This window comes from Thalassophryne amazonica, chromosome 14, assembly GCF_902500255.1.
Source record: "Thalassophryne amazonica chromosome 14, fThaAma1.1, whole genome shotgun sequence".
In the NCBI taxonomy this organism is placed as follows: Eukaryota; Metazoa; Chordata; class Actinopteri; order Batrachoidiformes; family Batrachoididae; genus Thalassophryne; species Thalassophryne amazonica.
The window spans coordinates 60,312,784-60,323,240 of NC_047116.1; the positions used below are offsets into that span (position 1 = coordinate 60,312,784).

At 43.8% G+C, this 10,457-nt stretch overlaps 1 long non-coding RNA gene across 1 annotated transcript; it reads right to left on the reverse strand.

Annotated features, from left to right (window-relative positions):
- Positions 1-1,115: 1,115 nt before the first annotated feature.
- LOC117524811 lies at positions 1,116-9,182 on the reverse strand. The gene is made up of 3 exons (XR_004564864.1): positions 9,030-9,182; positions 1,914-1,918; positions 1,116-1,128 (listed from the first exon to the last, which is right to left on the reverse strand). It is a non-coding gene; the product is annotated as an uncharacterized LOC117524811 (long non-coding RNA).
- Between the last annotated feature and the right edge of the window lie 1,275 nt (positions 9,183-10,457).

Consider the following 10,457-nt stretch of genomic DNA (forward strand, 5'->3'; position numbering starts at 1 on the left):
CGGGGATTGTGCTTCACCATCCATGGAAAGCCCAAAATCACTCGGGAGGTAGAAGGTGTTACATGGAACACTATCTCCTCCCTGTGATTCCCAGACACAACCAAAGTCACTGGTTGTGTCTGATGTGTGATTAATGGAAGCAGGGTGCCATCTAGTGCTCGCACCCGCAATGGTGTCGGCAGAGCCACCAGAGGGAGCCCTACTTCCCTTACCCATCTGCTGTCCAGCAGATTCCCTTCAGACCCCGTGTCTACCAGTGCTGGGGCGTGAAGGGTTAAATCCCCACAAAGGATTGTTACTGGGATTCGTGCAGATTTGCGGGGTTTTCCCGCGTGCGTGTTATGGCCCACCCTTAGCCCAGTTTCTAAGGACGGGCGTTGTAGTTTGACCGTTTGGGGGCAGTCCTTCTGCATGTGCTCGCAAGAGCCGCAGACAAAACACTCCCCGTGGGCCAGCCTCCTTTGTCTGATATTTGATCTTAATTTGGCCCTGCTCGTGTCCATAGCCTCCTCAGCAGGGGGAGCTGTAGCCACACGGGGCTCTCTGGCAGTGAAGCGTGGGGACGACGTCACCTTGTCGGAACCGGAAGGGGGAGGGACGGCTCGTGCCCGGTCATGCCCCCCGGCCTGCTCCCGACGATGCTCGTTTAAACGGTTGTCTAAGCGTATAACTAAATCGACAAGCCCGTCAAAATCCCACGGTTCCTCCTTAGCCAGTAGGTGCTCCTTAAGGACCGGGGACAGTCCGTTTACAAAGGCGGTGCGGAGCGCAATGTTATTCCAGCCGGACCTCGCTGCCGCGATGCGGAAGTCGACTGCATACTCGGCTGCGCTACGGTGCCCCTGTCTCATCGACAGCAGCACGTTCGACGCGGTCTCGCCTCTGTTGGGATGATCAAACACTTGTTTGAACTCCCGTACAAACCCAGTATAAGACGTTAGGAGCCGTGAATTCTGCTCCCAAAGCGCCGTAGCCCATGCGCATGCCTCTCCTCGAAGCAAATTAATAACATAAGCCACCCGGCTAGCGTCTGATGCGTACATGACAGGGCGCTGTGAAAAGACGAGCGAACACTGCATGAGGAAGTCCGCGCACGTCTCGACACAGCCCCCGTACGGTTCTGGAGGGCTTATGTATGCTTCAGGGGACGGTGGGGGGGTTCGTTGAACGACCAGTGGAACGTCTGATACAGGCCCAGGACCAGCCAGAGGAGTGGCTGCAGCAGCGCCCTGATCGCGCGCTTCCACCCTGGCGGTGAGAGCCTCCACCCTCCGATTAAGGAGGACATTCTGCTCGGTCACTAAATCTAACGGAGCCGTGAAGGCGGTTAAGATCTGCTGCAGCTCACTCAACACGCCTCCCGCTGACGCCTGCGCTCCTGGCTCTTCCATTGGCCGTTCAAGCTCGGGTTGACGCCCCTCGGAATCCATGACGATGGCCGAGAAATCCTGTTGGGAAGGTGTCGTAGCACGGACCCACAACAGGGGGCGCAAATGAACGGACAATGAATAAGCCAAAAAGGTAACAATTTAATGTTGCGATAATACACAACGAAACGTACTGTAATCTGCACAGTCAATTTAACACCAGGTGACGTGTGGGCAGGCTCGAAGATAGAAAACCCCCGACGAGAGAGAAGCTGCGTCCCACACGGCTTCCACCACCAACGGTCTGAAGAACACCGGAGCCGCCAAGTCCCGAGTCCCCAGGTGGCCTCTGTCTTCGGCTGTCGACCCTGGTACTGCTGGCAGAAAGCAGAAATATGATGAGTGAGTGTGAGTCCGCACACTCAGTAAATCCACAGTTAACGAGGGAGGAAGCGCCTCCACCTCCAAGCACACACTCGTGCAGCTCCTGTTTGAGCACTTATCTGGGTGGGAGGTGTTGCGAAGCCCTCGCTGAACACCTCAAACGCCACCTCCACAGACAAGTCTCACCGACAGGAAAACGGCTGCAAAGAAGAGTTTAGACAGATACACAGTCTTAAGTTCACAGAGAAATTACCTTGATAATGGTAGTCGATTTCTCGGCGGGGAGGTGGAGTTGCAGTCCGGCTTTTATGGTGGTGATGATGAACGAGTGACAGCTGGTGCAGAGGATGAGTGACAGCTGTCACTTCTTCTGGGTCTGGCGCCCTCTCATGCTTGGAGCCCGCACTCCAAGCAGGGCGCCCTCTGGTGGTGGTGGGCCAGCAGTACCTCCTCTTCAGCGGCCCACACAACAAAAACACACAATTCCGGTGAGGAATCCTGAGCAAGTATAGTTATGCCCAACCAAAGTAAATAATGACAGGGGTCCATCTATCCAAAAACAAATCCATATTCAAATGAAGCTTTGCCGTAATTTTTTCCATTAGATATACGTTTTTTAATCCGTCACGCCATTGAGGGAGAGTGGGAGGTAGTGCTTTTAACCAAGATCTCGTTATAATTTTCTTTGCTACCAATAAACAAATGTGGAGCAATTGAGCTTCCCTTTTTGTCAAACCACCCCTTGGGGTCAGCCCTATAATGTAATATTTTGGATCCAGCGGCAAATTAAAATTTAGGATGGCTCGGATCTCTGCCTGGATCCCCAGCCAATATGGTTTCAAGGCAGGGCAGTCCCAAAAAATATGCAAATAATCCCCAGTTTGTTTGCAATCCCTCCAACACAGATTAGTTTTACTATTATCATTATTAAAAGTATTTGATGGTGTCCTAAAAAAATCTTAACTTAATTTTCCAATTAAACTCCTTCCAAATCGGACTGCTAGTAATTTTATGGCCTCTTTCACACGCCTCTTCCCATTCTTCATCCTCAATAATTGTGTTTGCCTCTAACTCCCACTTCCCCTTCACTTCCAGTGAGTTATCAGACAGTTGAGAATGTAAATATTTATACATTCGATATTATTTTAACTTTACGTTTTTCTTCAATCACCTTAATTAATATTTGTTCAATTGGTGTAGGCAGTTTCAAAGCGTCCCATTCTGCACATGACACTAAATAGTCTCGTAATTGTAAATATTGAAAAAACCCATCAGAACCTAAACCAAATTTGTCCTGCAACTGTTTAAAAGATTTTAATATCCCTCCATCAAACATCTGATGGATAGTTATCAAACCCCTTTCTGCCCACCCCTTAAATCCAGAATCTAATTTATTAGGTAAAAAATCAGCAATCTTAGTGATTTTAAGTGCCCGTGAGGTTGTTAAAGGTGCATTGATTTTCTTCCTCACCTGTGTCCATACTCGTTGTGTACACACAATCCACTCATTTTTTTTATTTTCAAATCTCTCCATTTCTTTTGTTCTAAAAAAGGTATGGTCTCTAATGAAACAATTTGGGAAGCATGGTTTTCTAGTTTTATTCAATTTGTTTCCTCATCCTGCAATACCCATTCTACTAACCCACGCATCTGTGCAGCCCAATAATACAATTTCAAATTAGGCAAACCAAGACCCCCATTTTTTTTGGACTACAAAATAGTTTCAGCCGAACTCGAGGTTTTGGAGAACAAAAATCAAATCTGATTCAACTTGCTGTTTATAAAATCTATTCTGCATTTTCTTAGTTTGTGCACAGACAAGTGAGGTCCACACCACAACTTCAGTGATAATACTAAAAGGTTTCTACAGAAAAGCACCATTTCTCAAAACTTTTCAGATCTGTTTCAACAACTTTTCTTCGTCAGTACATTCAGTGGTGCGTTCAGTATGATGTGTATAGAAGATGTCCAACATGGTTTCTTACTGCACGAAACTGAACCCTAACACAACATGAAAAGCACATACACAAACATCACAAAGTACTTCCATATGCCTGTGTTTGTAGGAGTGTGTGAGGTCTGATCAAGCTTGCGGATTCTCAAACAGGCGAGTGAATATCCGACTCGGCCAGATACCTTTCAACACTGTGCATGGTTTTCTCATATGAGTGCGTGTTATCTGTAGTGTAAACAGTGCTGGGATCCTGTCAGCGATAAATCTGACACAGCCTTGTGTTAACAGTGCTGGTTGAGTGAAGAGTGTGTGAGAAGGATCATTTAAATTCACTACTGTTACAAAAAATAAAATAAAATAAAAATTCTCTTCTCAATGTAGCAAGTAACATTGTGTTGTATGTTTTCAGTACATCTGTTTCTATGTTTCCATTTCAGTAAATCAATACTTACGGTGATATCTGAAGCCAAATCTTGCTATTTGTTTCAATTTTTTTTATTTATAATTGTAGAAAAGTCACATTCTGACAACTAGAAGTTAGAAAGAATGTGTGATTTCTCCATCAATCAATCAATTTTATTTATATAGCGCCAAATCACAACAAACAGTTGCCCCAAGGCGCTTTATATTGTAAGGCAAGGCCATACAATAATTACATAAAAACCCCAATGGTCAAAACGACCCCCTGTGAGCAAGCACTTGGCGACAGTGGGAAGGAAAAACTCCCTTTTAACAGGAAGAAACCTCCAGCAGAACCAGGCTCAGGGAGGGGCAGTCTTCTGCTGGGACTGGTTGGGGCTGAGGGAGAGAACCAGGAAAAAGACATGCTGTGGAGGGGAGCAGAGATTAATCACTAATGATTAAATGCAGAGTGGTGCATACAGAGCAAAAAGAGAAAGAAACACTCAGTGCATTATGGGAACCCCCCAGCAGTCTAAGTCTATAGCAGCATAACTAAGGGATGGTTCAGGGTCACCTGATCCAGCCCTAACTATAAGCTTTAGCAAAAAGGAAAGTTTTAAGCCTAATCTTAAAAGTAGAGAGGGTGTCTGTCTCCCTGATTCGAATTGGGAGCTGGTTCCACAGGAGAGGAGCCTGAAAGCTGAAGGCTCTGCCTCCCATTCTACTCTTACAAACCCTAGGAACTACAAGTAAGCCTGCAGTCTGAGAGCGAAGCGCTCTATTGGGGTTATATGGTACTATGAGGTCCCTAAGATAAGAAGGGACCTGATTATTCAAAACCTTATAAGTAAGAAGAAGAATTTTAAAGTCTATTCTAGAATTAACAGGAAGCCAATGAAGAGAGGCCAATATGGGTGAGATATGCTCTCTCCTTCTAGTCCCCGTCAGTACTCTAGCTGCAGCATTTTGAATTAACTGAAGGCTTTTCAGGGAACTTTTAGGACAACCTGATAATAATGAATTACAATAGTCCAGCCTAGAGGAAATAAATGCATGAATTAGTTTTTCAGCATCACTCTGAGACAAGACCTTTCTAATTTTAGAGATATTGCGTAAATGCAAAAAAGCAGTCTTACATATTTGTTTAATATGCGCTTTGAATGACATATCCTGATCAAAAATGAGATCTTACAGATGACAAGGGGGACTTCATGCTGCATTCAATGGAAAGAGTACGGAATTCAGAATTTCCTCACTCACTCACTCATCTTGAACCGCTTACTCCAATTAAGGGTCACAGAGGGCTGGAGTCTGTCCCAGCAGCCATAAGATGTGAGCAATGGCAATTCTACACTGAATTACTCCGCGGGCCAACACTCCCTCTGAGCCCCCCCCCCCCCCCCCACCTAAAAAAAACCAGACAAAATTTTGCACAAACAGCCATTTTTTATTATTATTTTATTATTAATATTTTAGAAGTTCCCCCGAAATTACAATTGAAATTGATGTCAAAACACTGCAGCTACAATATTACTCTAAAACAAAAACATCCATGAATTGCAAGTTTGAATAAATATGCCCTTACATGTTAAATGTCTGTCATTAGACACTTTATTAATGTCTATCAGAGAGGAACAATTAGATCTATTATTAAGGTGCATATTTGTCTCAACATTAAGCTAAATATTTAGCTTGATATTTTTACATATTAGGCTAAATGTCTAAATATTTAGCATTAACAAATTTGCAAAAGTTTCAGGTTTGACAGAAATTTAATCATGTAGTATTTGCCTATTTTTCTCCCCAATTTTTGCTCTTCTTCTGTGGATCAAAAGAAAATCGAAATTGAAATGTTACTCGCATTCCCATGCCTGTGAAATCAATTATTCTTTTTCTCCATTAAATAAACCAGTTAATTATGAAAATAAGCCTTATTTTAAATTTCATTATTATTATTTTGTAAGTGTACATGACATTATAAAGAATTGCCAGCTGCTGGAAAATTATTGTAAAAACACAAACTCTTGCAGTCACACAAAAAAAGGGTCAGATTCAGTCACTAATGTGAACACAGCATAAGTTCTAAGCTGTCTTTACAAATAGGCAGGCTATCCTCCTGCAAACTTTTTTTCCACGAGTGGGCAGATTCAAACCTGTTCTTACACCCTGTGTGTCTGCTTTCAAATGCCTTTTACTTCATAAACTGGCTGCCTGCCTCATTTGCTGGATGATCCGCAGAGTTCTGGTTCTGTGCTGCATCCTACATGGACAATGCCAAAGCAGAGCAGACCGCACGGGAGGACAGCGCCTGTCCCCGGTGTCCTGCCGCACATGGAGATGATTCAGCTGCATCCATTTCGGGATGCAGCCGAATCCTCTCCGTCTGCAACAGGACATTTCACCAATTCAGAAAAACATTATCTGGAATTCTTCTGAATGGTATCTTCTCTTAAGTGTTGTGTATGTCAATGTCTTTATGTTTCCATTTTACATGTCTTTTTTTTTTTTTTGGAGCATGAGCTTGACAGACGGATCGGTGCAGCATCTGCAGTGATGCGGTCGCTGTATCGGACCGTCGTGGTGAAGAGACAGTTGAGTAGGGGGCAAAGCTCTCGATTTAGCGATCCATCTACGTTCCGATCCTCACCTATGGTCATGAGATTTGGCTGATGACCGAAAGAACGAGATTGTGAGTACAAGCGGCTGAGATAAGTTTCCTCCTCAGGGTGGCTGGGCGCTCCCTTAGAGATAGGGTGAGGAGCTCGTTCACTCGGGAGGAGCTCGAAGTTGAGCCGCTGCTCCTCCACGTCGAAAGGAGCCAGTTGAGGTGGCTCGGGTATCTTTTCCAGATGCCCTCTGGACGCCTCGCTGGAGAGGTGTTCCGAGCACGTCCCATCAGGAGGAGGCCCTGGGGAAGACCCAGGACACGCTGGAGGGACTACGTCTCTCAGCTGGCTTGGGAACGCCTTGAGGTTCCCCCGGAGTTGCTGGGGGAGGAGTGTGTGGATCGGGAGGTCTGGGCGGCTTTGCTTGAGCTGCTGCCCCCGCAACCCGACTCCAGATAAGTGGAAGAAAATGGATGGATTGATGTCTTTTTTTTGGCACTTTCAGTCAGAATTCTTCTTGAACTCTTTGTTGCTAACACAAGCATGTAGTGCAGTGTTGCTCTTCAACGCACAAATACATAGTTTCCAAGCATTTGGTTTGAGTGGTGGAAAATCTCCCTGTTGCTTTATTTTAACCCAATTGGGTCAACATTCTAAACCAGGGGTGGGCAATTATTTTTTTGTAAAGGGCCAAATTATCAAGCCGGGTGGACAGAGACATCTGGACACAAATGCAGGACTCAACATAGCAGCTCTGGTTTTCAAGATCATATGACACACATATGACACACATACACACACACACACACACGGTCAGCCTTATATATTAGATCACGACCTGCTCAGTGGAGCCCTTATTTTCACAGTTCACGTGGTGCTCAGGTCAGGTAGCAGCATCACACTTTACTTACTATATAGAAGCGGCTGGTGAGGGTTGACTTTAATAAGAATCCTAATGGGCCAGTGCACACTGCATGCGAGTTAAGGGGTGCCTTTTTTTTACTTAAAATGTTCCTGCTGTGTACCGCATGCAGACTGTCGATATGCCTCCCAAGAAGCAGGAGGTGTTAGCTTGTAAAACCCCAAGTGCTAAATGGATGAACTGTAATAGAGCTGGGGAAACATCTACAGAGACACTAAGAACATTGTATATCCCACAGCAATGCCGTGATATAGCACCCAGTCACCACTTGCTGTGGTGACTGCACTGAAAAAAATGCTACTTTGGATCAACTTAAAAAAAATTGATGTAATTTGTTACAGCTAATTTTTTTAGTTTCTCACAATGTATATTTATGATTTTGTAAAGTGATTCCAGTAGATTTAAACTGGAAACCACAATTTTCCATTAGACCAATTTAAATAAGTACTTTGAATGAATGAAGTCCACTGTGTTTCACTTTTTTCAGTGTGGGTGCACCAAGGGGGAGGTCACTGCGGCCCTTAGGCTGAAATTGTACGTGCGTGAACACACACACGGTCAGCGTTATATATTCAATCACAACCATATATATATATATATATATATATATATATATATATATATATATATATATATATATATATATATATATGAGCGTCTGATGCAGATGTAGCATAAAAGATGTGGAAAAAGTCGAGCACTTTGAATACTTTCCAGATGCAGTGTATTTGGGCAGGTAGGCTGCTATGCTGACTCAAGAAATGACTGAGGTGAGACTGACCTTCAAAAACATTAACCCTCACAAAGCTTTGGGGCCAGATGGTATTCCAGGGCATGTTTTCAGGGCTTGTGCGGATCAGCTGAAGGAGGTGTTCACCAACATCTTCATCCTCTACCTGAGATAGTCACCACCACTATCCACCATTATTTCAGTTCAATCACAAGAAGGAGGCACTTGAAGAAAAATGGGCTGCATGGTCGAGTCGCCAGAAGAAAGCCATTACTATGCCAATGCTACAAAGTATCCTGCTTACAATACGCCAAACAGCACAGAGACAAAGTCATATGGAGGAGTGATGAGACCAAAATTGAGCCTTTTGGCCACAACCACAAATGTTTCATTTGGAGAGAAGTCAACAAAGCCTATGATGAAAGGTACACCATTCCTACTGTGAAGCACAGAGGTGGATTGCTGATGTTTTGGGGATGTGTGAGCTATGAAGGCACAGGAAACTTGGTCAAAATTGAGAGAAGGATGAATGCAGCATATTATCAGAAAATACTGGAGGTAAATTTGTATTCATCAGCGCAGAAGCTGCGCATGGGATATACTTGAACTTTCCAACATGGCAACAATCCAAAACAAAAGTTCAAGTCTACCTATCATTGGTTACAGCAGTCTTCTGACCTCAAAATCATTGAGCTACTCTGGGGAGATCTCAAATGTGAAGTTCATGCAAGACAGCCCAGAAACTTACAGGAACTGGAGGCTTTTTGCCAAGAAGAATGGGCAGCTTTACCATCAGAGAAAATAAAGAGCCTCGTCCCCAACAACCACAAAAGACTCCAATCCGTCACTGATGTTAAAGGGGGAAATATACAGTATTAAGAACTGGGGTATGTAAACTTTTGATCAGGGTCAATTGGGTAGTTTCTGTTGTTATTATGATTTAAAAAGAGTAAACACAGTTGTTTGACAATAAATGGCTTCACACAAACACTAACCATGAGTGAAAACAAACTTATTCATATTCTCTGAAAAATGTCCAAAAAAAATCAGAAATTCTGCCAGGGTACGTAAACTTTTGAGCACAATTATATCAACAAAAATCAATCCAGGATGCATTGTGTCAGCAACATCCAGTGTTTTGTCACAAACAGCAAAACCTCTGGTCACTTTCATACAGTGAAGCGTCTTACTCTGTAGCACCTGACAGCCAAGGGCGCAATTTAGAACTAGAAATTGGGGGGGACAAAGTGGGAGGCCCACAGGGCGGAAACCCATAGGCCGGGGGTCTGAGGGGCGCTTTAGGCCCCCAGAAGCCAACTGTTTCTAGATCAGCGCAGATGCATTCTGAGCATCCAGAAGAGTAATTTTAATGTTTTGAGAAGACCATAAAGTGGACACCATTTGACTTATGCAATTTGAAACTGTGGATATTCAGTAGTGTTCAGAATAATAGTAGTGCTATGTGACTAAAAAGATTAATCCAGGTTTTGAGTATATTTCTTATTGTTACATGGGAAACAAGGTACCAGTAGATTCAGTAGATTCTCACAAATCCAACAAGACCAAGCATTCATGATATGCACACTCTTAAGGCTATGAAATTGGGCTATTAGTAAAAAAAAGTAGAAAAGGGGGTGTTCACAATAATAGTAGCATCTGCTGTTGATGCTACAAACTCAAAACTATTATGTTCAAACTGCTTTTTTAGCAATCCTGTGAATCACTAAACTAGTATTTAGTTGTATAACCACAGTTTTTCATGATTTCTTCACATCTGCGAGGCATTAATTTTGTTGGTTTGGAACCAAGATTTTGCTCGTTTACTAGTGTGCTTGGGGTCATTGTCTTGTTGAAACACCCATTTCAAGGGCATGTCCTCTTCAGCATAAGGCAACATGACCTCTTCAAGTATTTTGACATATCCAAACTGATCCATGATACCTGGTATGCGATATATAGGCCCAACACCATAGTAGGAGAAACATGCCCATATCGTGATGCTTGCACCACCATGCTTCACTGTCTTCACTGTGAACTGTGGCTTGAATTCAGAGTTTGGGGGTCATCTCACAAACTGTCTGTGGCCCTTGGA